This window comes from Equus przewalskii, chromosome 1 (genome assembly GCF_037783145.1).
Source record: "Equus przewalskii isolate Varuska chromosome 1, EquPr2, whole genome shotgun sequence".
In the NCBI taxonomy this organism is placed as follows: domain Eukaryota; kingdom Metazoa; phylum Chordata; class Mammalia; order Perissodactyla; family Equidae; genus Equus; species Equus przewalskii.
The window spans coordinates 156,016,101-156,039,102 of record NC_091831.1 but is presented as its reverse complement, the minus strand read 5'-3'; the positions used below and the strand labels follow the sequence as shown (position 1 = coordinate 156,039,102).

At 36.4% G+C, this 23,002-nt stretch overlaps 1 pseudogene; it reads right to left on the bottom strand.

Annotated features, from left to right (window-relative positions):
- Positions 1 to 19,767: 19,767 nt before the first annotated feature.
- Positions 19,768 to 20,672, bottom strand: LOC103562454 (olfactory receptor 4F15-like; annotated as a pseudogene).
- Positions 20,673 to 23,002: the final 2,330 nt, after the last annotated feature.

The window sequence follows — 23,002 nt, the reverse complement described above, 5'->3', positions numbered from 1 at the left end:
TTGACAACTCTATCACATTCATTGTTTTATTCATTCATTAATGAATCTACTTGATGTTTATAATGTGTGTCTATGATACACTAGGCCGAAACTGCCCATTTACAAAGTAGAAAATTTATGTAAACTGGTACCTCAATTTTCTTTTATTCTTTCCTCTTTACTCTGTCATCCCACTTTCCTCACTGTCACAAAATTTCTCTATGCCTCTTTTTCTTCTTTGTTTTCCTCTTTCACTCTTGAAACACTCTTCTCTACTGGCTTCTCTGGCCCACTGCTGGCTGTCCTCCTACCTCTGTGGTTGTTCTTCCTTATTCATTCACTCCTTTGCGTCTTTCTCATTATCGCTATAACAGTCTGTATTGTTGGCTCTTTCCTTTCTTTTTCTTTTTCCTTTTTTTCTCTCTATACTCTTTCCCTCAGGGACCTTATTATACATTTAATTATTACTTTTATATGGATTACTATGCTGTTATATCTTGAATCTGTACTTCTTTCCATACATTCTGTCTCATATTTTCACTTGGACATCTCACTAGGTGAAAACTCCAGTTGCTTAATCTGAAACTCCAGTTGCTTAATGTAAATGTGATCATCTATTAGCTTCACCATCACAAATGACAGTTATAGATGCAGCATCTTCCCTAATGACTGGCCTCATCATCAATTCCTTGCACCCACTCCTTTGTTGACTCCCTACATTTGTTTAATAACTCTTAAATATCTAAATTAGTTTCTAATGTTAGGGACAAACTCATGTCTACCATCTTTCTCATCTTATTTTCTTCTGTTCTCAAAAATGATATTTATGCTGTAGACAATCTACATGTGTTGCCATTAACCCAGTGACCACCAAACTTAACCATTTTTCATATTTTACAATCTACTTGAAATGACATTTTTAGACCCTGTGTTTGTGTGTTGCAATATTTATCATACCTTAAAGTTATACACAAATGTCACCTCTGCTATACTGCTTTTTCTCATCACTATAATTATCTCTTCCTACTCTTCTCATATCTTAGAGGGTCTATTCCACTTCTCTGACAGGCATCACACATTACCAGATGTATCTTTCTATACGTGTTGATGAAGTTTGACTTTGTGCAACATCATTCTATCTTGAGATCTGTCACATAGTAAGCAAATCCATTTAAAATTAACAAAATGAATAAATGAGAAAGTAAGAATGAGAATACACATAACTAAGACTTTGGTCTTGGATAACTGTCTGACTTTATAACGTGCCTAAACTACCTCTGCTTTCTCCACTTGTACAATTAAAGTGGAGGTAAAAATTGAAGAATTCTATATGCCTCATGAAAAAGGCAGTTTGGGAGGAAAGTCTGCTTTCCTGAGCAGCTGGTGTCGTGTGGTTTGGCTTCCTTGCTTTGGCAGATCAACATAAATTTGTGTCTGGATGGGCACAGCCTTCAGAAATCCCTTGAAGCACCTGCCTTGCCCCTTTCTCCCTTTTCTCCTCTCTCTTATTGCTAGAGACAAGGGAAAAGTCCAGTGTTATCTCAGGTGCCCCCCTCAAAATTAATTTTTCTATGTGGGGAATTGAAATGTATGGCTTTGAATTGTGGGGATAGCAGTAGTGGAGGGCCACAGCCTGATAAGAGCACAAAGTTTATTCCTGCCTCCCTAAAGCAGTCTTTGATTAGTTAGGAGCACTTAGGAGAAAAATTAATTATTTGGGAAACATACCTAAGTGATTAAATTCAAGTGCAGACATGAAAGCTTTACCTAAAACCAGGTCTACTTACAATACTTTAGAAAAATGGTGGATTCAGAGACTTAAGTAATAATTTTCTATACTTGGAAGTCACCCACGTATATGGTTTTCAATATATAATAGATATCATTTATTGTGCCCAAACTATGTGCTAGGTACAGAGTCAGGAATGTTTACAAATATTGTATCATTTCTTTCTCACAACACCCTGCAAGGAGGGTATTATTATCTCCATTTTAGTAATGAGAAAACTGAAGCTCAGAGAGGTGAAGTAAGTTTGTCATGCTTACATAGCAAGTGAGTGGTGGAGCCTAAACTTAAAAGTAAGCCTGATAGGGGCTGGCCTAGTGGCGCAGAGGTTAAGTTCGCACGTTTCGCTTCGACAGCCTGAGGTTCGTCAGTTCGGATCCCCGGTGCGGACATGGCACTGCTTGGCACACCCTGCTGCGGTAGGCGTCCCACATATAAAGTAGAGGAAGATGGGCACAGATGTTAGCTCAGGGCCAGCCTTCGTCAGCAAAAAGAGGAGAATTGGCAGCAGATGTTAGCTCAGGGCTAATCTTCCTCAAAAGAAAGAAAAAGAAAAAAAAGAATTTCTGATATAGTTTTCAAAATTGTATGACCCCAAATGTAAATCGTATGTCACTAGGAATAATATTTATTCCTAAATATTAACTATTAACTAAAGAATCTGGTAGGATACTGCCAATGTCATGATTAAGTGGTGTGTAAAGAATGTTTTGTGAAAGAGTGAACATAACATCTATGCAGCTCTCCCTGATGGGGAAGAAAAAATTGGTGGGACACTAACAATAATAATTAGTGAAAGAGCTATTAGTAATTTATCAGCTTATTATCTTTCTTAAACTGGTAAGAAGATGTTTTCAGTTGTGAGGACATCAACCAAAGCTACTAGTATTTGCGCCTGACATCCAGAGATGTTAGATGTTTTGATGTAAGATATTAGATGTAAGGGACAGTTCCAATCTTGTATGTACCACTTCCATACGATTCTGGAGACCTGCTGTGCTCATCCAGTTTTGTAGCTTGGTAGGTCACAATGCCAAGTTCACGATGGGAAGCTCAGGTTGCACAAATCTTGGTGACACTTGTTCAAGTTTTCAGTATCTACTGAGGCCCAGAAGGCAAGTCAAAAGTTCTTGCTCAAAAGTAGATTAGTATCTAAAAGTAGATTTAGTATCTATAGAAGATGGCATATGTGTGCTCCCAAAATCTAAACGTCTCGGGCTGTGATTTACCCACAGACACCTTCTGAAGGCAGCATTCGGGGGCCCTCTATGTCGTAGAGGGTTTATAGTATTTGTTGGATCATATCGACCAAGTGTCAGAACAGCTTTCAAGGCAGTCGGGGGCTGCTGTAGAGCCTTCTCTGATTCTAGGCCTTATTAAAAACTGAAGATCTTTTGGGTTACTTGGTTTTTACATCGGAATATCATGCCAAAATGAGGCATGCGTTACCTCCAAAATATTAAATGACAGAGAATTATGCCTATTTCTTAGTGGTGGATACAGTGGTATAAGATGTAGCAAGTTATCCACTTTTTAAAAGATATCTTGGCCATCCTCCGACCACTAGACCCTTAGAAATTTCACTGAGGTGACAGCCCCTTGAATATTTTTCAGATTTATTTTCCACCCTATGACATACATATATGTCTTACCAAAGTATCTAGATTATTTGCTACTTCCTGCTTGGTAGGTCTAATTGACATATTTACAATATAATGAACCATCATGATGCTCTTGGAGTAGAGAAGCACTGGAGTTCCCTGAAAATTAGATTATTACGTAGGAATTGGAATGCTGGTGTACTCTGAGATAGGACAGTGGAGGCTTATTTTTCACTCTGGCTGCTAAAGGCAAACTGCTTATGATAATCCTTACTAACAGGAATAGAGGAAAAAAACATTTGCCAGACTAATATCTGATACCTAGTATCAGGCAATTAATTTCATCTGGAACAGAAGCTGTAATGTCACCACTTGATTAACTGTCTTTCTCCAAGATCTGTTTGTCTTCTGCCCAGGATAATAGGAGAAAAATCATAAGATAGGAATCACCATGCCTGCAATTTTCAATTCTATGATAGTGTCACTAATCTCCAAAATTGCTCCAGGAATTTGATATTGTTTCTAATTTACTCTTTTGATATGTAAAGGCAGTTCTAGTGGTTTATACTAGGCTACTGATGCTATAATAGCTCATATCACATGTATCAGAGAACCAATACAGAGATTCTTCCATTTGCTGAGTATGTCTATTCCAACTGTGAATTCAAGGACTCCTGTAACTACCACAGAGTGGCTTGGGACCCACTGGGCCTGCTCTGAGACACAGCCAGGCAAATTTCATTCACCTCTTGAACTCTGTCAGGCGCTCCTCCGACTGGTGGACCACAGTAGCAATTTAAGTCTCTAGGAATTGGCATAAATTCAGAGCTGGTGTCCAGTAATTCTCCAAAACTCTGCTTATTTCTCCTTCCTCGATATCCAATAACTCTAGCAAAGCTTTGAGAAATATTTACAGGACACATTGTTTTGCATGCACTATGGTCCTTCTTCAAGGATACTTAGTCTCCTTTTTTTTTTGTTCAAAGAGCTCTGCATTTGTTAACTGGGTCAAGTCTGGACATTGTTGAGATGTTGTGAATCTCTGTTGCTCTTATTTAAGTCACATTTCTGATCACCAGACATAGATATTTTCTGCTCATACTAATCAAGTAAGAGCTTAATAGGCTACCTACTTATTTCAGTTCTAGAGACATCATGATTAATTATCCAATACTAAAGCTGCTGTCAGGTCAAACTATTTTTAATTACTGCTTTGGTTCTGTTGCCTATTATAATAACCACACACACTTTATGTCTGGCAATTTAGTGCTGCCACATGGCCTCTACCACTCCAGCGTCTCACCATCCCCATTGAATTCAAGGAGCCAGGTACAAAGGCAGCACTGTCATTTCTGGTCTACAGCAAATAGTAATCGCAGAACTTTTCCAGCATGCTAGAATTCCCTTCATGAACTTATTTCTTAAAGCCTTGATGAAGGGTGAATCCTTTGAATTTTCATGGGGAACATGGAAGGAAATGAGTGAGCAGTGTTGCAATCTCCCTCAGCCTTTGAATACCTTCTAATACAGTAAACTAAGGAGTTTCTGACAGATCAACGTCATTCTATGTATGCTAGTGTTGGGTCTAAGTTTTTAGTAAGTCAAATAAAGCAAATTTTCACAATCTCTTCAACACATGGTTCTGGGAAACCTGGAGAACCCCAGGCAGAAAGATGATATTGGAATCCCAGCTTATACCACATACAAAAATTAGCTCAAATTAAATTACAGACTTAAATGTAAGACTGAAGCTATAAAAGTCCTAAAAGAAAACACAGGAAAGAAGCTCCTTGACGCTGGTCTTGGCAGAAATTTTCTGGATATGATTCCAAAATGACAAGCAAAAAAAGAACAATTAAATAAGTGGGACTGCATCCAACTAAAAATCTTCTTTACAGCAAAAGAAAAAATCAATAAAATGAAAAGATAACCTACAGAGTGGGTGAAAAGATTTGCAAGTCATATATCTGACATAGCGTTGATATCTATAATTTAAAAATAACTCATAGAACTCAATGGCAAAAAAAAAAAGAAAGAAAGAAACCCACACAATCTGATTAAAAAATAAACACAGGATGTGAAAAGACATTTTACCAAAGAAGGCACACAGATGGCCAACAAGTACATGAAAAGATGTTTAACATCACTAATCATCAGTGAAATGCAAATCAAAACCACAATGAGATATCACCTTGTACTTGGTAGAATGGTTATCATCAAGAAAACAAGAGATAATAAGAGCTAGTGTGAACGTGGAGGAGAGTGAACCTTTGTGCATTGTTGATGGGAATGTAAATTGTGCTGTCACTATGGAAAGCAGCATGCAAGTTCCACAAAAATTTAAAAATAAAACTATGATTTGATCCAGCAATTCCACTTCTGGATATTTATCTTAAGGAAATGAAAACACTAGCTCAGAAAAAATATACACACCCCCATGTTCACTGCAGTATTATTCACAATACCCAAGACATAAAAGCAACAAGAGTGTTGGTGTCCATCAACGAATGATGTCATCAATGCTTAAATGAGTAAAGAAAATGTGGCATATTTGTACAATGGAATGTTATTCAGCCATGAAATACAAGGAAATCTTGCCATTTGTTACAACGTGGATGGACCTTGAGGACATTATCCTAAGTGAAATAAGTCAGGCAGAGAAGGACAAATACTGTACTATCTCACTTACATGTGGAATCTAACAAACAAACAAACATGAACTCATAGACACAGAGAATAAATTAGTGGTTGCTGGAGGCAGGAGGTGGGAGGGTGGGTGGTGGACAAAATGTTAAAAATACTGTATTGCATATTTGAAAGTTGCCTAGAGAGCAGATCTTAAATGTTCTCATCACAAGAAAAAAAATTGTAACTATGTGTGGTGATAGATGTTAACTAGACTTATTGTGGTGATCATTTTGCAATATATACAAATATTGAATCATTAAATTGTACACCCAAAAGTAGTATAATATATGTTAATTATATCTCAACCAAAAAAATGAATTCTCTAAAATGATATTATATAAACTGGAATTAGTTTTCTGATCAAGTTAGATTAAAAAGTATTAATGACTGTGTCATCAGCAATAAAAGGGATACTGATAGTCCTTAGCATGCAGTAGCAAACCAGCTACATCAATTATCACCTATACACACTGGCAATTGAGTATCTATAGAAGGTAAAGCTTTGGATGATCAAGTAATTGCTGTCAGAACATTTTAGTAAAAATAAAGAGTACGAGTTTGGTTGCTTGTTTATAGGTGCACTGGAGATCTGGGGGAAAGAATATGATGAGTTCAAAGCTTTAGGTTCCCATATCAAGACTAAGTAAGGGACCAGAAAGCCTCTATGACTGCCCTGAAAGAAACTCTTACCTTTTGTAACTGCTGGGTCATTCCTTCTTGGGGGGGAGGACAAAATTTCTAATATGTGGATGGCTAAGTTACAAGGCAAATTAAGTTCAAAACCTCATGCTGTCCCTTAAATTAAAGTTATACAACTGACTGGGAAGGAGTAAAACCTTGAAAATCAAGATGGAGAATATTGCTAAGTTTCAATAAAACTAGGAAACTTGAATCAATCCCTAAGTTTTTTCAGTCCTCCTTTGTTGGTGGAATCTTCCTCTGTCTAAAGAGATTATGTCTCTGCTTATCTGAAGTAACTGTTATGGTCTCTCCTGAGTTGGTTGTCATACAGGGGACTATTGATAATCCTCAGTTCTGGCCTCCAGCCCTCCGTATTGCTCCTAGTCTTAAAACTAGGCTCAAGACCCAGAAAGTTCCAATGAGTCAGGGACAAAGTGGGATTCATGAGAAGATATAAGACACACCAAAATAACTGCAAGATTTTACAAATTCATATCAACAGAAATCTGGAATATATGTATGGGAATGGATCCTAAGTGTGACGGATCAGGACGGAAGGAATATAATGTTGATTTAGGTCACATTTAATGATATTATTGTGCTAAGCCGTGATTCTGTATTCAACATGTTAGCTCAGATGGCTAGAGTGACTGTAACAGTTTGCTTTATTTCGTTGACTACAAACGTAAACCCTGAAGCTAGAATACGTAGAATGAGTTGATCCTCCTTAGTTTACTGTTAGAGGAAGGTATTCAAAGACTAAGGGAGATTGCAGTGCTGCAATCATTGATGCAATTTTCCCCTCCCTGTTATTTTTATTCAATTGTTATTTGTTTTCCTTGTTATTCAAGAGCTTTCTTTTGGCCTCATGACCAAAAACACAAAATCTGAATAGGCAAAGGAAGTGGTAATTTACGGAAAAGGATGTCACCCCAAAGTGACCCATTAACCACTCTTCCCCTTAGTTACCCAGGGAAAACCAACATGATTCTAGGAGACAATTCCCATAAGAGATTGATTTCTGGCTGGCAACACCAAGTCTCTGAAGTTCCACTTGGTCACTACCCAAGGACAATTAGCGCTGTTAATTAACTGCCTTTACAGTGGCAGCATTTTGTGTAACTCTTTGCCCAGGGGAGAATATGCAACAGATAGAAACTTTCTGAGTTGTTCTAAATCCCTGTGGATGCAGTTGCTTTTTGCCCTGAGGCAGAGGAGCAAAATTCCCCCTGCTCAATGTGCTTCAGTATTAAAAATATGCACATACTGACCGAAGTTAGCCTCTATCAATGGTAGTTGAATATAGGACCCTAGATGAGGGTTGTTACATGGTGGAGGTTTTGTTCTGCCATTCGTTCACCATTCTTTGACTTTGATTTCATTTATCATTTATTAAGTGAAAACTAAAACATGATACAAAAAGTGGCACAACAATTTATTGCTTGATCTATTTTTATAGAGTAATTATCACTCAGGTGAAGAGGTAGAACTATATCAGCTGTGCCATCCCAGAGGTCTTCTCTGAGACTTATGCAAATCACAGCCACATTCCCCCTCAAAAACAGCCATAACTTTGGTATAGTAAGGATTCCTTGCAGTTTTTTTGTAGCGTTATCTTCCAAATGTGCATACCAAGACAAAATAGTTTATTTTGCCCATTTTTTTCATTTGATGTGTCTTTCATGTCTCTTCTAATATGGGGATTTCCATTCAACCTTTTGCATTTCCTTATAAATTTTTGTTGAAAAACTTGGGCCTTTGACACTTGATTTCCCACACTCTGAATTTTGCAGGTTGCAGATTCTCAGTGCAGTTCAGCATTTTCACTGACGTTTGCATTTTATCCAAATGGCAGCTGCATCCAAAAGTTTGACCAAACAGGTTCATTCCCATTTTTTGTGATATTACAGGTGATTAGGAAGCATAATTTTGACTTTCTTTCCTGTTATTAGCAGTAATTAATGTTCCATATGTATAAATATATTTATCTGTGTGTTGTTGCCATGTGCTATCAAGTTGGCTCTAACTCCTGGTGACCCTATGAAGTGATGTCTACAATGTCTTGTCCTCAAACCTCCTACTAAGCTCCGATAGACTCATGTCTATGCCTTTGTAGAGGAGGAAGACATATCCTCTACCTGCTCTGGTTTCTTCTGCCTAGACAATGAATTAAATTTACATGTGACAGAATAACAGGAGAAAATTAAACAAAGCTTTATAACCTGTATACATGGGAGAAGCTCAGGCAAACTGAGCAACTCACCAAAATGTTGGAAGTTCTCCCCTTAAATATCACCCTCAGGGGGCTGGCCCCGTGGCCGAGTGGTTAAGTTCGCGTCCTCCGCTGCAGGAAGCCCAGTGTTTCGTTGGTTCGAATCCTGGGTGCGGACATGGCACTGCTCATTAAACCACTCTGAGGCAGCGTCCCACATGCCACAACTAGAAAGACCCACAACAAAGAATATACAACTATGTACTGGGGGGCTTTGGGGAGAAAAAGGAAAAAAATAAAATCTTTAAAAAAAAAAAAACCTATCACCCTCAGGTAAAGACAAAGGAGGATGTTGAGGGTGGAGGGAGTGGATCATGGGAGGTTACCAAAAGTACAGTGAAGAAGGGTAAGGTTATTATGCAGATTTAAGTCCTTGCCTTCCACATTGATAAGAGTTTCTATAGATAAGGTAATCCCCCTTCTTCCTAGTACAGAGAGGGAGACACTTTTACATATGGAGATTTCCCTTACAAATGTAAATGTCTCTTAACAAAGGGTAAGTAAATTCTTCTTTTCAGAGTTTCTTTCCTGTCTGTAATTATTAAAAGTAACAGCTCCAAATAATCCTCATGCCAAAGAGACATATCTTGGGGTGACAAATTCCAGTCCCCCACACCTTCCTTTATGGAGTCAATCCATCTCATATTTCGTCTTCCTCTTTTCATTCTGCCTTCTTTTTCCAGCATTTTTGTCCTTTCCAAAGAATCCTGCCTTCTAGTGATGTACCCAAAGTGGGACAACCTCAGTTTTTTCATTTTTGCCTCCAGTAATAAGTCAGGCTTAATTTGCTCTGGGATTCACTTGTTCATCTTTCTGGCAGCCCATGATATCCCTAGAGCTCTCCTCCAACACCACATTTCAAATGAATCATTTTTTTTTTTCCTGTCAGCCTTCTTCGTCCAGCTTTCTCACCAATACAGAGTAACTGGGAATATAAGGGTGTAGATAATCTTGGCCTTAGTCTTTAATGAAGCTTTCTTGCACTTGTTAATTATTCCTAATTCTTTCATCGCTCCCCTACCAAGTCTCAGTCTTCTCTTGATTTCTTGGTTGAAGTCTCCATTTAAATTGATGACTGAATCAATATAAACAAAGTCTTTACCAATTTCAATATCTTCATTGTCTATGTTCAAGTTGTGTGGCTCTTCTATAGTCATAATTTTTGTCTCCTTGATGTTCAAATGCAGTCCGACCCCTGGTCCAGATTTTCTGATGATGTTTGATTCCACTTTATTTCCTAATTTTCTATTCCAGTCACCTATAATTATCAACATGTCTTGTTTTGATGTATGATCAATGTCTTCTTGGATACTTTTGTAAAAACATTCAATTTCATCTTCTTCAGCATCTGTAGTTGGATCATAGACTTGGATGATGGCTATGTTAGTAGGTTTTCTCGGAAGTCTAACTGATATTATTCGGTCAGACTTTATATTAAAGCCCCTAACTACCTGTGCTAGAACTTGCCTCAGTTTTAGAGCCACTGCATTTCTTCTGCGTATAGTTTCAGAGTAGAACACTTAGTAGTTGTCATCCTTCTGGCTTTAGTCATTTATCGTTCTCTTGGGTTTCTTTAGCTCTTTGAGCTTATTTATTCTATTTGCATCATTAGCAACAGTGCTATTTGTACTTGTTCTTTGCACTTTGTATATGTGCATATGAGAGAGAAGGAGAGAGATTACATTGATAACACCAATTCTATCCAAGTCAGGGGACTTCTTTTTGCCTTTTTCTTTTCCATATTTGTATCTGTCTCCTTTCATTCTCCCAATGAGAATCCTGGGTCGTAACAGCATAAATATGTTTATTCACTTACTTCATCCTACAGTGCACACAAAATTGTTTCAATATTACTGCATCCATACCACAAAAAAAAGAAAAGCACTGTTAATTGTTAAGAAGACAACAATTTTATTTTTTAAGTGAATGGTATGTAGTTAAAGTGTTATCTTTAAAACTTAATTGGAAAAAAAAGCAAAGAACAACAATCAAAAAAATAATTTGCTGGATTAGTTCTTATTTTTCCCCTTCAGTTTGGCTATGCTATTTATTTGAAATATATTTAGGTTCATTTGTTTCTCTTTGCTTTCAGTTTTAAGGTCTTTTAACAACTTGTCTCTGTTGAATTAATTTTAATTTTTGTATATGTGAAAGATTAACAATACTAAATTCAAAATTATGCGTTCTCAGAGGAATGTCTCATTGTCTTATATCCATTCCACCACATTTCCTCCCACTTCTCATAGATAACATAAATCATCAGATTCTGGTACATGTTTGCTACATTTTCTCTTCTTTTATTTCAAAGATTGGCACCTGAGCTAACAACTGTTACCAATCTTTTTTTTGTTTTTCTGATTTTTCTCCCCCAAATCCTTCCAGTACACAGTTGTATATATATATTTTTTTAGTTGTAGGTCCTTCCAGTTGTGGCATGTGGGACACTGCCACAGCATGGCCTGATGAGTGGTGCCATGTCTGCTCCCAGGATCCGAACCAGTAAAACCCTGGCTGCCAAATCAGAGCACACAAACCCAATCACTCGGCCATGGGGCTGGCACCACTACATTTCTTTTCTGAACAAATTAATATGCTTTCTTATTTCTTACACAAAATTTGAGTACTATGTATACACTTCTTCAGTTTGTATTTTTCACTTACAAAACCTTCCCCTATTGGTTCATAGAACTTTTCTCAATTTTTTACAATTGTATAGTACTCCATTGTGTGTATGTTTCATAGTTCATTAAATCTCTATCTCCAATATTTGCACATTATGTAGTTTCCAATGTTTTGCTATCAGAATAATACTGCATATGTATTTTTGTGTCTTTGGTAGTGTATCTCCAGGGTAAATTCCTCACAGTGGCATTGTAGAGTTGAAGACTAATGGATATGTAGCTTTGTTGTATATTGCCAAATTCCCTTCCATTGTCGTTGAACTATTTTGCATTCCCACATGAACTATACAGTTTCTACTCAATTTTTCTTTTTTTTAAAGATTTTATTTTTTTCCTTTTTCTCCCCAAAGCCCCCCGGTACATAGTAGTATATTCTTTGTTGTGAGTCCTTCTAGTTATGGCATGTGGGATGCTGCCTCAGCATGGTTTGATGAGTAGTGCCATGTCTGCGCCCAGAATTCGAACCAATGAAACACTGGGCTGCCTGCAGCGGAGCGCATGAACTTAACCACTCAGCCACAGGGCCAGCCCCTCTACTCAATCTTGACAAGAGCTTTAGCATTTTAGCCAACCTGGTGTGTCTCATTGTGGTTTTAATTTGCCGTTATCTTATTATTGGTGAAGTTGAATATTTTAAATATGTTTAAGGGATATATTTTTACCTTTTTTCACAGTGTTTTTATCTTTTGCCACTTTAAAATTGAGGTTAAATTTACATAATGTAAAATTCATCACTTTAAAGTGAACAATTCAGTGGCACTTAGTACATTCACAATGTTGTACAACCACCCTTTCTCTAGTTCTGAAACATTTCAATAACCCAGAACGGAAACCACATAACATTAAGCAACGTACTCTCTATTCTCTTTTTTCCTCCAGGCCCTGGCAACCATCAATCTGTTTTCTGTGTCTATGGAGTTACCTAGTCTGGATATTTCATATAAATGGAAACATGCAATGTGTAACTTTTTGAATCTGTCTTTTTTCACTCAGTATATTTTTGAAGTTCATCTACATCATGGCATGTAGCAGTATTTTATTCCTTTTTATGATTGAATAATATTCAATTGTATGGATATACCACATTTTGCTTATCCATTCATTTATTGATGGATATTTGGGTAATTATCACATTTGGCTATTGTGAATAGTGCTGCTATGAACATGTGTGCTTAAATTTTTGCTCGAGTAGCTATTTTCTGTTCTTTTGAATATATATCTAGGAGTTAAATTGCTGAGTCATGTGCAACTCTATGTTTTTATTATTTTGAGATTGTAAAATTGTTTCCAAAGTGACTGTACCACTTTACATTCCCACAAGCAGTTTATGAGGGTTACAATTTCTCTACGTTTGCCAACATAGATGATTTTTCTTTTTCTTTTTTTTTTTGATTATGGCCTTATGGTGGATATAAAGTAGTATCCTGTGGTTTTGATGTGCACTTCCCTAATAACTAACGACATTGAGAATCTTTTAATGTGCTTCTAGACTATTTGCATATCTTCTTTGAAAAAATGTGTATCCAAGTCCTTTGTCCATTTTCTAATAGGATTGTTTGTCATTTTTATTGCTGCATTGTAATCGTTCTTTATATATTCTGGATGCTAGAGTCATATTAGATATGTGACTTATAAATATTTCTCCTATTCTTTGGGTTCTCTTTTCACTTAGTTGGTAATATCCTTTGTTATCTAAAAGTTTATAATTTTGATGTAGTCATATTTATTTCTTATTTAGTTGTTTGTGCTTTTGGTGTCATATCTAAAGACTCATCACCAGTAAAAGGCCATGATTTATTCCTATATTTTCTCCTAAGAGTTTTTGATTTCAGGTCTTACTTTTAAATCACTAGTGCAATTTGAATTAAATTTTTGCAAATGATGTGAGGTAAGGGGTTCACTTCTTTTGCATTTGGATATCCAGTTGTCCTGGCACTTTTGATTCAGTTATTGTGCTTTTCAGCTCCAGTTTGGTTCCTTTTTATAATTTCTATATCTTTATTGATAGTCTTGATTTGTTCATCAGTTGTGCTCTTCATTTTCTTTAGTGCTTTGAGCTTACTTTAAAAAGTTTATTTAAAATTTTTGTCTAGTTAGTCCATTGTCTGTGCTTTCTCTGGGATAGTTTCTGTTTATTTCTTCTGTGCATAAGCTATATCTCCCTTTTTATTCGCATGCTTGTTATTTTCTTCTTGAAAACTAAACACTATGAAAGCTATAATGTGGTAACTTTGGAAATCAGATTCTTCTCCCACTTCAAGGTTTATTTTTGTTAGTTGCTGTGTGATGTTGCTGGATTTTTTTTTTTTTTTTTTTGGTTATTTAGCTACTTCTAAACTATTGTTGTAATTTCTGTGTTTTCCTTATATTTGGTTTCTGAAGTTTCTGTTCCTTTAGAATGTGTTCAGCTGGTGATTTAAAAGAGATTTTCTCAAACAATAAGAGCCAAAAAAGGAAAAAATGTAAGAAGACAGAGGAAAAATTTTAAAAGTAACAAAAAATGAAAACCTCTTCACATCTTTGCTGGTTGGTTATATGCTTTTGCACTCCTTCAACACTTCAGCCATATAAAACCTTGCATTACCTATTATTTTCTGCTTGCATGAGCCTAGCGATTAACCAGAGGTGAAAACTGATGGTCTTCTCAGGTATTTTCTGAGCATGCATCCTGCCCTGGGTATGGATATGGCTTAATTGATTCCCCAGTATAAATAGATGATTTTGAATCCTTTCATTTCCCAAAATAACTGTCTCCCATTTTTCCTCTCAGTCTTTCAAGGATGTACAGTTTGCCTCGATTGCAATATTTTGTCCCAGATGGCTGTGGGTTATTCACTTGCCTTACAATGTTTTTGAGGAATGCCTTCTCCTCTTTCACCCTGTTTGAGTTCTTAATTAGGCAAAACAAACCCCCCAAAAAACAACAAAGAGACTTGCATTAAACTCTCAGCTCACCCTCAGACAGTTTAGAACAAGCAAACACAATTCTTTGAGAGAAATGTCTGCTCTTCTCTCTCTGGAGCCAAGGACTAGGATCTCTCACCAGGAAAATGAGACATCATCTTCAAGACTGACGCTGAGCTGGAGTGACAGCATAAGGGAAAGACAAAAATAGTACAAAGCTATCTCACCATTTTTAAGTTATTTTGTTTTCTTTATTGAGCATTCAATGGATTCTATAAGCCTTTCATCATTATTTAGAATTCTAACAAAGTTGATTCTGATAGATTTTGCTTGAATTTTCCAGTCTTTCTGAGGAGTAAAAAGCCCTTGAAGCTACCTATTCTGACATTTATATTAATGGCAACTCCTGGTCAATTTTATTCTACCAGGTATCTGGTCTTTCTCTTTCAACCTTAGAGTTCCATATGTATTAATAGTATTGTAACTGAAAGTTTGGCCTCTGAACTCGATGCCAATCCAAATAATGAGAACACATTCTTCAGTGGAAAAGGAAAGTCTTTACTCTGCCAGGCAAAGCGTGCAAAGGAAGGGCTCGTGCCTCAAAAATTGCTAGCTCCCTGTTAAGAAAGGGCTAAGGGTTTTTATTTAAGGTTTTGGGTAGGGGAGATGGTGCATGTAGCTTTGCTGGCTGGTGTTTCTCTACTAGCCTGGGCTTGGCCTTGAGAAGCTGCTCATGGTCGGGGGATGGTGAGATAGGGGGATTGCTGGTGGGCTTCCTTGGCTGTCATATCTTCATCATGGATGGTAAATTTGGGCATCTGGGAGCTGAGGAGTTGAGGTTTGGGAAGCCCCAGCTTTCCAATATTCTGGAGACAGCAGTTTCCCTGGTAGACTTCGAGAATGCATGATTAGCTAAAACTTTAGCTTGCCCCTACTCCAGGCCACCAGGGCTTTAAAAATGCGTAAATCCTATTTGGTTGTAGAGCTCAAGGAGTCGAAAGCTAAGGAAACGGGTATTTACATATGAGTGTATCTAGAGAAGCCAAAAAGGGGGAAGTGTGTTTTAGTTTTAACGCCATATATGCTGAGTTCAATGTAGGAGAACCGTTGTCTGGGTTGATGGTGAAAGCCTGTAACAGATTCCCCACTGTCATTAGCTTACTTTCCGTTTCTATGGAAGAGGGGCCCGTGGTTGTCTAGCTGCTTCCTGCTGTATTGGGACAACGTTAGGGGATTTTTGCGGTAGAAAGATTGAACATGTTTTTGTCAATTTTCTCTGCTGATGGTTACTGTTTTAGTTGCAGTCCTATAGACACTGGGACTACAAAAGAAAAATAACTTAAACATAATGTATATCCCAGCCAACAATAGGAGCATAGATAAACCAAAATGTAAAATGCCAGACAATGTAGACTGGATTTCTTCTGGAAAATCCAGAAGAAATTCAGGAAGTCCAGGAAAATAGAAGAAGAAATCCAGGAAAATAAACTTGAAAACCAGTTACCAATATCTGCTTTCATTCCATCTAGGATGGAAGTATGTTGATCTAACATTTGCTGTAACCAAACATTGTCTGATTTTCCAGTACTAGTCTTCACTTGTGATGAAGTGTTTATATATGTGTAACAAGAGGTGTTAACTATAGTGCAAACTCCACCTTGTTAATCTAGAATATAGTCCTAGGCCATATGATTATCCAATATGACTTTTGCTAAAGAGTTGAGAGAGGTTTGTATGTTAAGAAGGGACTTGGCAGTTTCATTTGCGATGATATTCAGAGTGTGAGACAGATTGCGGAGTACGTGTTGGTGGGCCACGGCTCTGCACCAGGGCAATAGAGTATACCCAAAGAAATATCCATCTCCATCAGGAAGGAAACAAGCAAGATGTTTTCCGGCCTGTTCAGTTAAAGAATGTGCATCGTTAGGAGACAAGAAATTCAGAGAACTTAGTCTTCATTTTTGTAAAGAATCACCCCCCACCAAAGACAAAGCTGTATATAAGATTCTTCACAATGAGACCAAAGCTAATTAGCTGTGTGGGAGAGTGAGCTACTGCTGCCACAGAGATGACCAAAACTTAGCCCATTTTTAGTTTCTCTTGGGGAATAAATTTTTGGGTCACACAGGTTTCCCTGAGAGACATATTAAAAGAATTGCCTGGTGATGAAACAGAGGGGAAGAGGGAGGATTTTGTGTTAATAAATAATAATCTCTTTATAGGGTAGATGGTCTGGGGAGTATGAGTTGCTTGGAATAACTGACATAAGAGTGTGAAAATGTATCCTGAGTGGACAGACACACCTTCATGCAAAGGACTGTGAATGAAGCTTGAAGAAATAAACCTAAAACCCATGATACGTAAAGGAGACTCATAATTTATAGAAGGGGAATGAATTGATTATTTTCCGATTATCAATTATAGCAATGTTTATCTGTGAATGTCTACCTGTGCGCCCTAACTTTGGAGTGCTGAAGATGAAGGTATTCTTGAATGTTTTTTATCTTTATCCTTCCTGAGTTGACTGGATACAATAATATTTGTATTTTATGGGATCAGTTTCTTAAGAGATCATGGGAAAACATATACAAACCTAAAAAAAAAAAAAATAAGGAGTTGTTTCGAGTTGTCTGTAATAGGAGCATGTTTGCCTTAGAGAAAGATAATAGTTCAAGGGGCCTATGATAAGCCATCAAGACAAGCCTAGTGTATCTCTCTGAAGAAGCCTGGCTTTATCTGTGATGTGTAGATACAAAGAATCTGATCTCCAGGTTATCATGGGGGTTTCAAAATGTCAAAGCCTTATCTTTGTTTATATTATCAATGTTTAGAGCTGTATTCCATTTCCTCTTGTTCAGAATTAAGAGAAAATTATATTCTCTAGAATAGCTGCAGAATGATGTATAGTGGTAAATTAATTTTTGAAAAATATTGATATTCCAAAGATTTATAAGTAAGGATAAAAACTGGAGGACAATGTAGGCAGATTTTTTTTAAAAAAAATGAATATGGATGCATGATAAGTTACATAAATCATACTATATATAAAATGAAGTAAAACAATTTAGTTGTTTAGCGGAAGCACAACTACTCTCAGATTAAAGGAAAATTTCTCCTGTTGCCCCACAGAGGGCTCTTCTGTAACGTAGTACAGACCCCATTAATGATTCTATCATGCCAATGTGCTCATGTCCTGATATGTCTTTGTTCTAATTGGGAGACTAGGGTACCAGGCAGAACAACATATTAAAATAAATGAGGGAGAACCTAGGCAGAAATAAGTTCCTAGGGAGATGGCCAGCCAGGCACAGAGCATGCTGTGATTTGAGGGCCATCTCCTGGGGCGTGGGTCATAGATTTGCGTGGCAGGGGAGAAGGCTCCTAGGGCAGCAGAGGAGGAAGAGTTATTAACATAGAGTTCCTGAGAAGTAGAGGTATCAGAGAGAGCTGAGACCAATGATTTGCAAGCTGCTTCAGCTGAGCTTGGCGGAGATTTGAATTGACCTAAGCCTGCAAGAGGAACTCATCAGTAGATTTCACTGCAGAGAATGGAAGAGATAGAGGCAGAGAAAATTGAGAAGAGGAGATAGAATAAGGGAGGGAGTACTTTCATCTTAGGACTTTAGATCAAATACAAAAAGAAAATCCAGACAACATTTAATAAATTATTCATATTGCAGAATTTTTACTCTTTATTGGGTTTATGTATTTATTTAATGATAAATATTTATTGATCATTTTCTAAACTGCATTACTGATGTTATTCCAGTAAACGTGATTAACACAGCCCCTCCTTACATGGAACTTAAAATGTAATGAGGAAGACGTATTGTGTAAGAAATTATGAGTGCAAGTAATATTACAAATGAAGTAAAAGAAAGTGCTATAATAATATGCGGTGGAAAGAGATCTCCTGGATACAAGGTAGGAGGAAAACCAGGAGACTGTAGTGGTTTGTAGTGTTTCAGAAGTCCAGTAGGGTATTTGAAGGAGAAAGCAGTTAGCAATGATTAAGCAAAGAAAAAATTCCGATCCAGATGAATAACAAAACATCTAAACGTATTATTGATTCATTTATAGAGAGGAAGTCAGAGATGTTATTGGAAAGGTTTCTAGAGAAACACAGACAAAACGAATATGCAATATTTTCTTTTAATTGAGTAAATTTTATTTACAGAGCAGTAAAACAAATATATGAACATTTTTTACACAGAAAAAATTATGTGTATTTTCAATAAACTTTTTTATTCCCAATATAAAAATCCTCAATTAAATTGAATATACCTCACTATTTTTGGTTTTACAATTATCCAAGACTATCAAACACAGGTATAGAAATTCTTGGGGGGATCTTTTGCTTGACCAGGAAACGATATTCGAGGAAACCAGGACCTCTAAACACACATCCTTGGGTGATTATTCTCCTGTGAAACAAATATTATGTCAATGCCCTTTTTTGAGAATAAACAGGGATGATTTAATATTGGAAGGTTTTCATTTTTAGAATAATAGAGAGGCATTAAAAAGTGCAAAAAGCTCTAGTTTATATTTATCTTAAGTATTAATAGCATTACAGAAATTTTTTCTCTGCCTGTAATTACTCAAATCTAAACGCAAAACTGAAATAGCATCCTAAACTGAGGAAGCTCAAGATAAAGTCAGATCTGAGTTCAGGGCTTAACATAAGTAACACACCACTGATTTTTCTTCTTATTGTAAGTCAAACTAAAATTAAAATAGAAATTAAAAAAACATACTTTATTGACTTATGATTTACCCAAACTCACATTTTATCTGTTGCATCTGCAATTTTTCTATGAGATATATTTGCCAATTTTTTTTAGGTATTTGTTTAAAATTGAGAGTAAATACAATCAGCAATACTCAGAAAAATGTCACCCAGAAAATGATATTGGAATATTATTAAGTTTACTCCTGGAAATCATCTTAGTTTTTCAGTCTCATGTCTCTTCTCAATGGAAGTACATGAATGAAGTTAATTTATTCTCTGTGGTTGGCAAAATAAACTCTAACTTGACAACCAATTTCCAGAGTTGTGCATTTGTTAAATTATCTCTCCGAATAGTAGCTCTTATCATAGTAGTGATGATAGCCACATGGCTCTATGTTCTTGGTGAGCCTGAAGCATGTTGTATCCTAGATCTGCTCTGTTCATCATGAGATCTTGCTAGAACCCACAATCCGTTTGCCTAGTTTTCTCATGGCCACTCTCATGTCTTTGTTTCTTAATGTATAGATGGCAGGATTTAAGACAGGGGTGATAGCAAAGTCAACAATGAACAAATACTTATCCAGTGATGTTGTAGGGAAAGGCCACACATAGAGAAATATGCATGGCATGAAAAACAAAATCACTACAGTGATGTGAGCTGACAATGTGACAAATGCTTTGGATAAATCCCCTGAAGAACGTTTCCAGACAGCGACCAAAATGAAGACACAGGATATAATTAAGGAGAAGAACGTAGCCATAGACATAAATCCACTGTTAGCAAGCAAGCAAGTTTCATGACCGAAGGAAAATCACAGTAAAAACTATCTACTTTATTAGGGCCACAAAAGGGCAAATTTATGACAAAAACAAACTGAGATACAGCATGGATTATCCCCACTATCCAGGCAGCCACTACAAAGGAAACACACGTTTTGGGACTCATGATCGTCAGGTAGTGGAGTGGCTTACAGATTGCAGTGTACTTGTCATATGCCATTGCTATGAGCAGCACCATCTCAACTCCGCCCATGACATGAATAAAAAATATCTGCATCATTCATTTTGGAAAAGAAATGATGTTGCAGTCAGTGAACAGATCAGAGATCATTTTGGGCACTGTGGTAGAGGAAAGAGGATCAAGAAGAGAGAGCTTGGCCAATAAGAAGTACATGGGGGAGTGTAAATGAGAGTCAAAAATTACTGTGGACACAATGAAGAGGTTACCCAGGATAATTCCCAGGTAGAACACAGAAAAGAACCAAAAGAGAAAAAGATGCATCTCCCATGAATTTGAAAGTCCAGTCAATACAAATTCAGATACTATAGAGTCATTTGCTCCATCCATTGATTCAATCAGTAGAGAAGAAGCTGAAGTATTCTGAAGGTAGAAAATAAGGAAAAATTGAGAAACAGGGTGCTAAATATTGATAGATTGTCTACCCATTAATGATTTTGTGCAAAATAGTTTCAAGTGTGAAAATGTGAAGTTAGAAAACATACAGAAAAAGCATGTGAAAAGATAGATGAATAGGAGAAGTGAGACAATCAAAAGTTAGATCAGAGACACAAGGAAAGAAATCATGTAGGAATCTGGCAAGTAAGGTGAAAGAATTAGTAGCTTAGTTCTGCTAAAATGCTATTTGAACGTGAGTAAAATTGCTGCCAACAACTTTTTTAGAGAGACCATCTGTTGTTATCACTGCAAATGATAAGAAAGTTTGAAGATGTCTATTTATAACATATATTTGGATAAATTCATTGTCTAATCTAAAGTAAAACATTAGAAGTTCATTTAAAGGAAATAATAAGATATGAGAAAATATGCAGAAAGGGGAAATTGATGAGACTCATACCAAAATGGATGTTGCCATTATCAATGATGCAAATTTAGATTTGTTGACATGTTCAGTAAATTATTAAGTAAAAAATAAATTGGTTACAAAGGAGTATGTCTTATGTGATATGCTCTTTATACGTATGCACTACAAAAATATGTAAGTATACGCATCAATATCTCAAGTAGATCACGTTGGACAATTACATTTTATGTAATTTTAATATTAATATTAACTATCTATATTTTGTATTTTCCTATATTGGCCATGTGTTTGTAATAAAAGTTATGAAAATGAAATTGACAAGACAGAAAAAGGGTCAAGGAAAGGAAAAAGAAGAATACTTTGGAATTTAGGGAGAGATTGGAGTATACATATATGTGACAGAGGTAGGTTATTATTATTATTATTATTTTGGCACTAGTTTCATAGTTTTACTAGCCCTGGTTAAACTATCATTTATTGGTCAGTGAATGACAACTACTAGATATACAGTCAAGAAAATCTGAGTGTTTTATGTCAAATTTTAAACTGAAATATACATGCTTCCTCGTTTACAGAAAAATGAATATAGTTGAATGAGTTTTGAATCAAGGAATACAAATGATTGGTAACTGGATGGCATTTTGTAGAGTCCTGATGTGACCATTACTTGGAACAGGCAACTCATACAATGAAAACAATGGAAAAGCACTAATATAAGCCACTCCTTTAGCTTGTCAGTAGAATTTTATTCTCCCTAATATTCCCTTGTATTTTTGAAAGCAGATTAAGACTGACTGAAGAAACCTATCTAAAGTGAAAAGCTAAAAATACCTGGTGAAACTAGATTTACTAGTAACTCTGCTACTACTACATTGTGGTCATAACCTTGTTTAAAGAGAATCCCATCTTTTGTTCAAGACTTATTAAGAATTGGTTCTAACATTTAGTCAGTTAGTCTTGGAATACTGAGTTTATGTTTGGAGCGTATGGGAAGAGTGCATTTAAACCAGACAGAAAATATTTAGTTCTTTTGGTTTCTTAGAAAACATTAAAGAATCAGACTTTCTCTGGAGGCAGAGTCTCATAAGAGTTGCTTCATATCCCTGCTGAATATTGGTTTTAACATTCAGAACATGAGGACATTTCAGATAGGTAATGCAGGAAATCAGATAGAATTAGGGTCTCCTGATATTAGAGATTGAAATTGCCCTCTCCTCTAAGGGATCAAGAGCAATAATAACTGCACTAATATTGAAAATTCAAACAAGTAAAGCTGCTCAAAACTCACTCTGCCAATGTCCTGTTCACTGTTGTATCATATTCACTAACTATTGTTTTGATCTCTACTCTTAACCACCTGAGCTCAGTTATTAATACAGGTCCTTTTCAGAACTGGTGGACACCAGTTCCAGTAAGTCATGTTCATTCTTATCATTCTTTCTTTAATTCTTGACCCAGTCATTGGCTTATGTCATCAAATGCTTTACCAAATATTCCAAGTTGAGGAAACTGACAGATCTCAGAATTCCCTATATGAAGGCAGAAAATAATTTCCATTGGTGTAGTCTGTTAGGAGCGTGGGTGGGAATGGAATAGGCAAGACGTGGAATTATTTGGTGTCCACAATGGAAAATATGAAGTATCATATAAGAGGATGAAGAAAGTGATGAGACATATAAGATCCTTGAGATACAAGTTCACCAAAGAGAGATATCATAAATGTCAGTTCTTTCAGAAATATCTCCTTCTTCAGGGATAATAAAATTTAGTGATTAAATTAGTAATAATAGTGTCCAAAAGATTGGAGTAACTAGACACAGAAGGAAAGTAGACAAGTGGAAAAGAAAGACAGAAG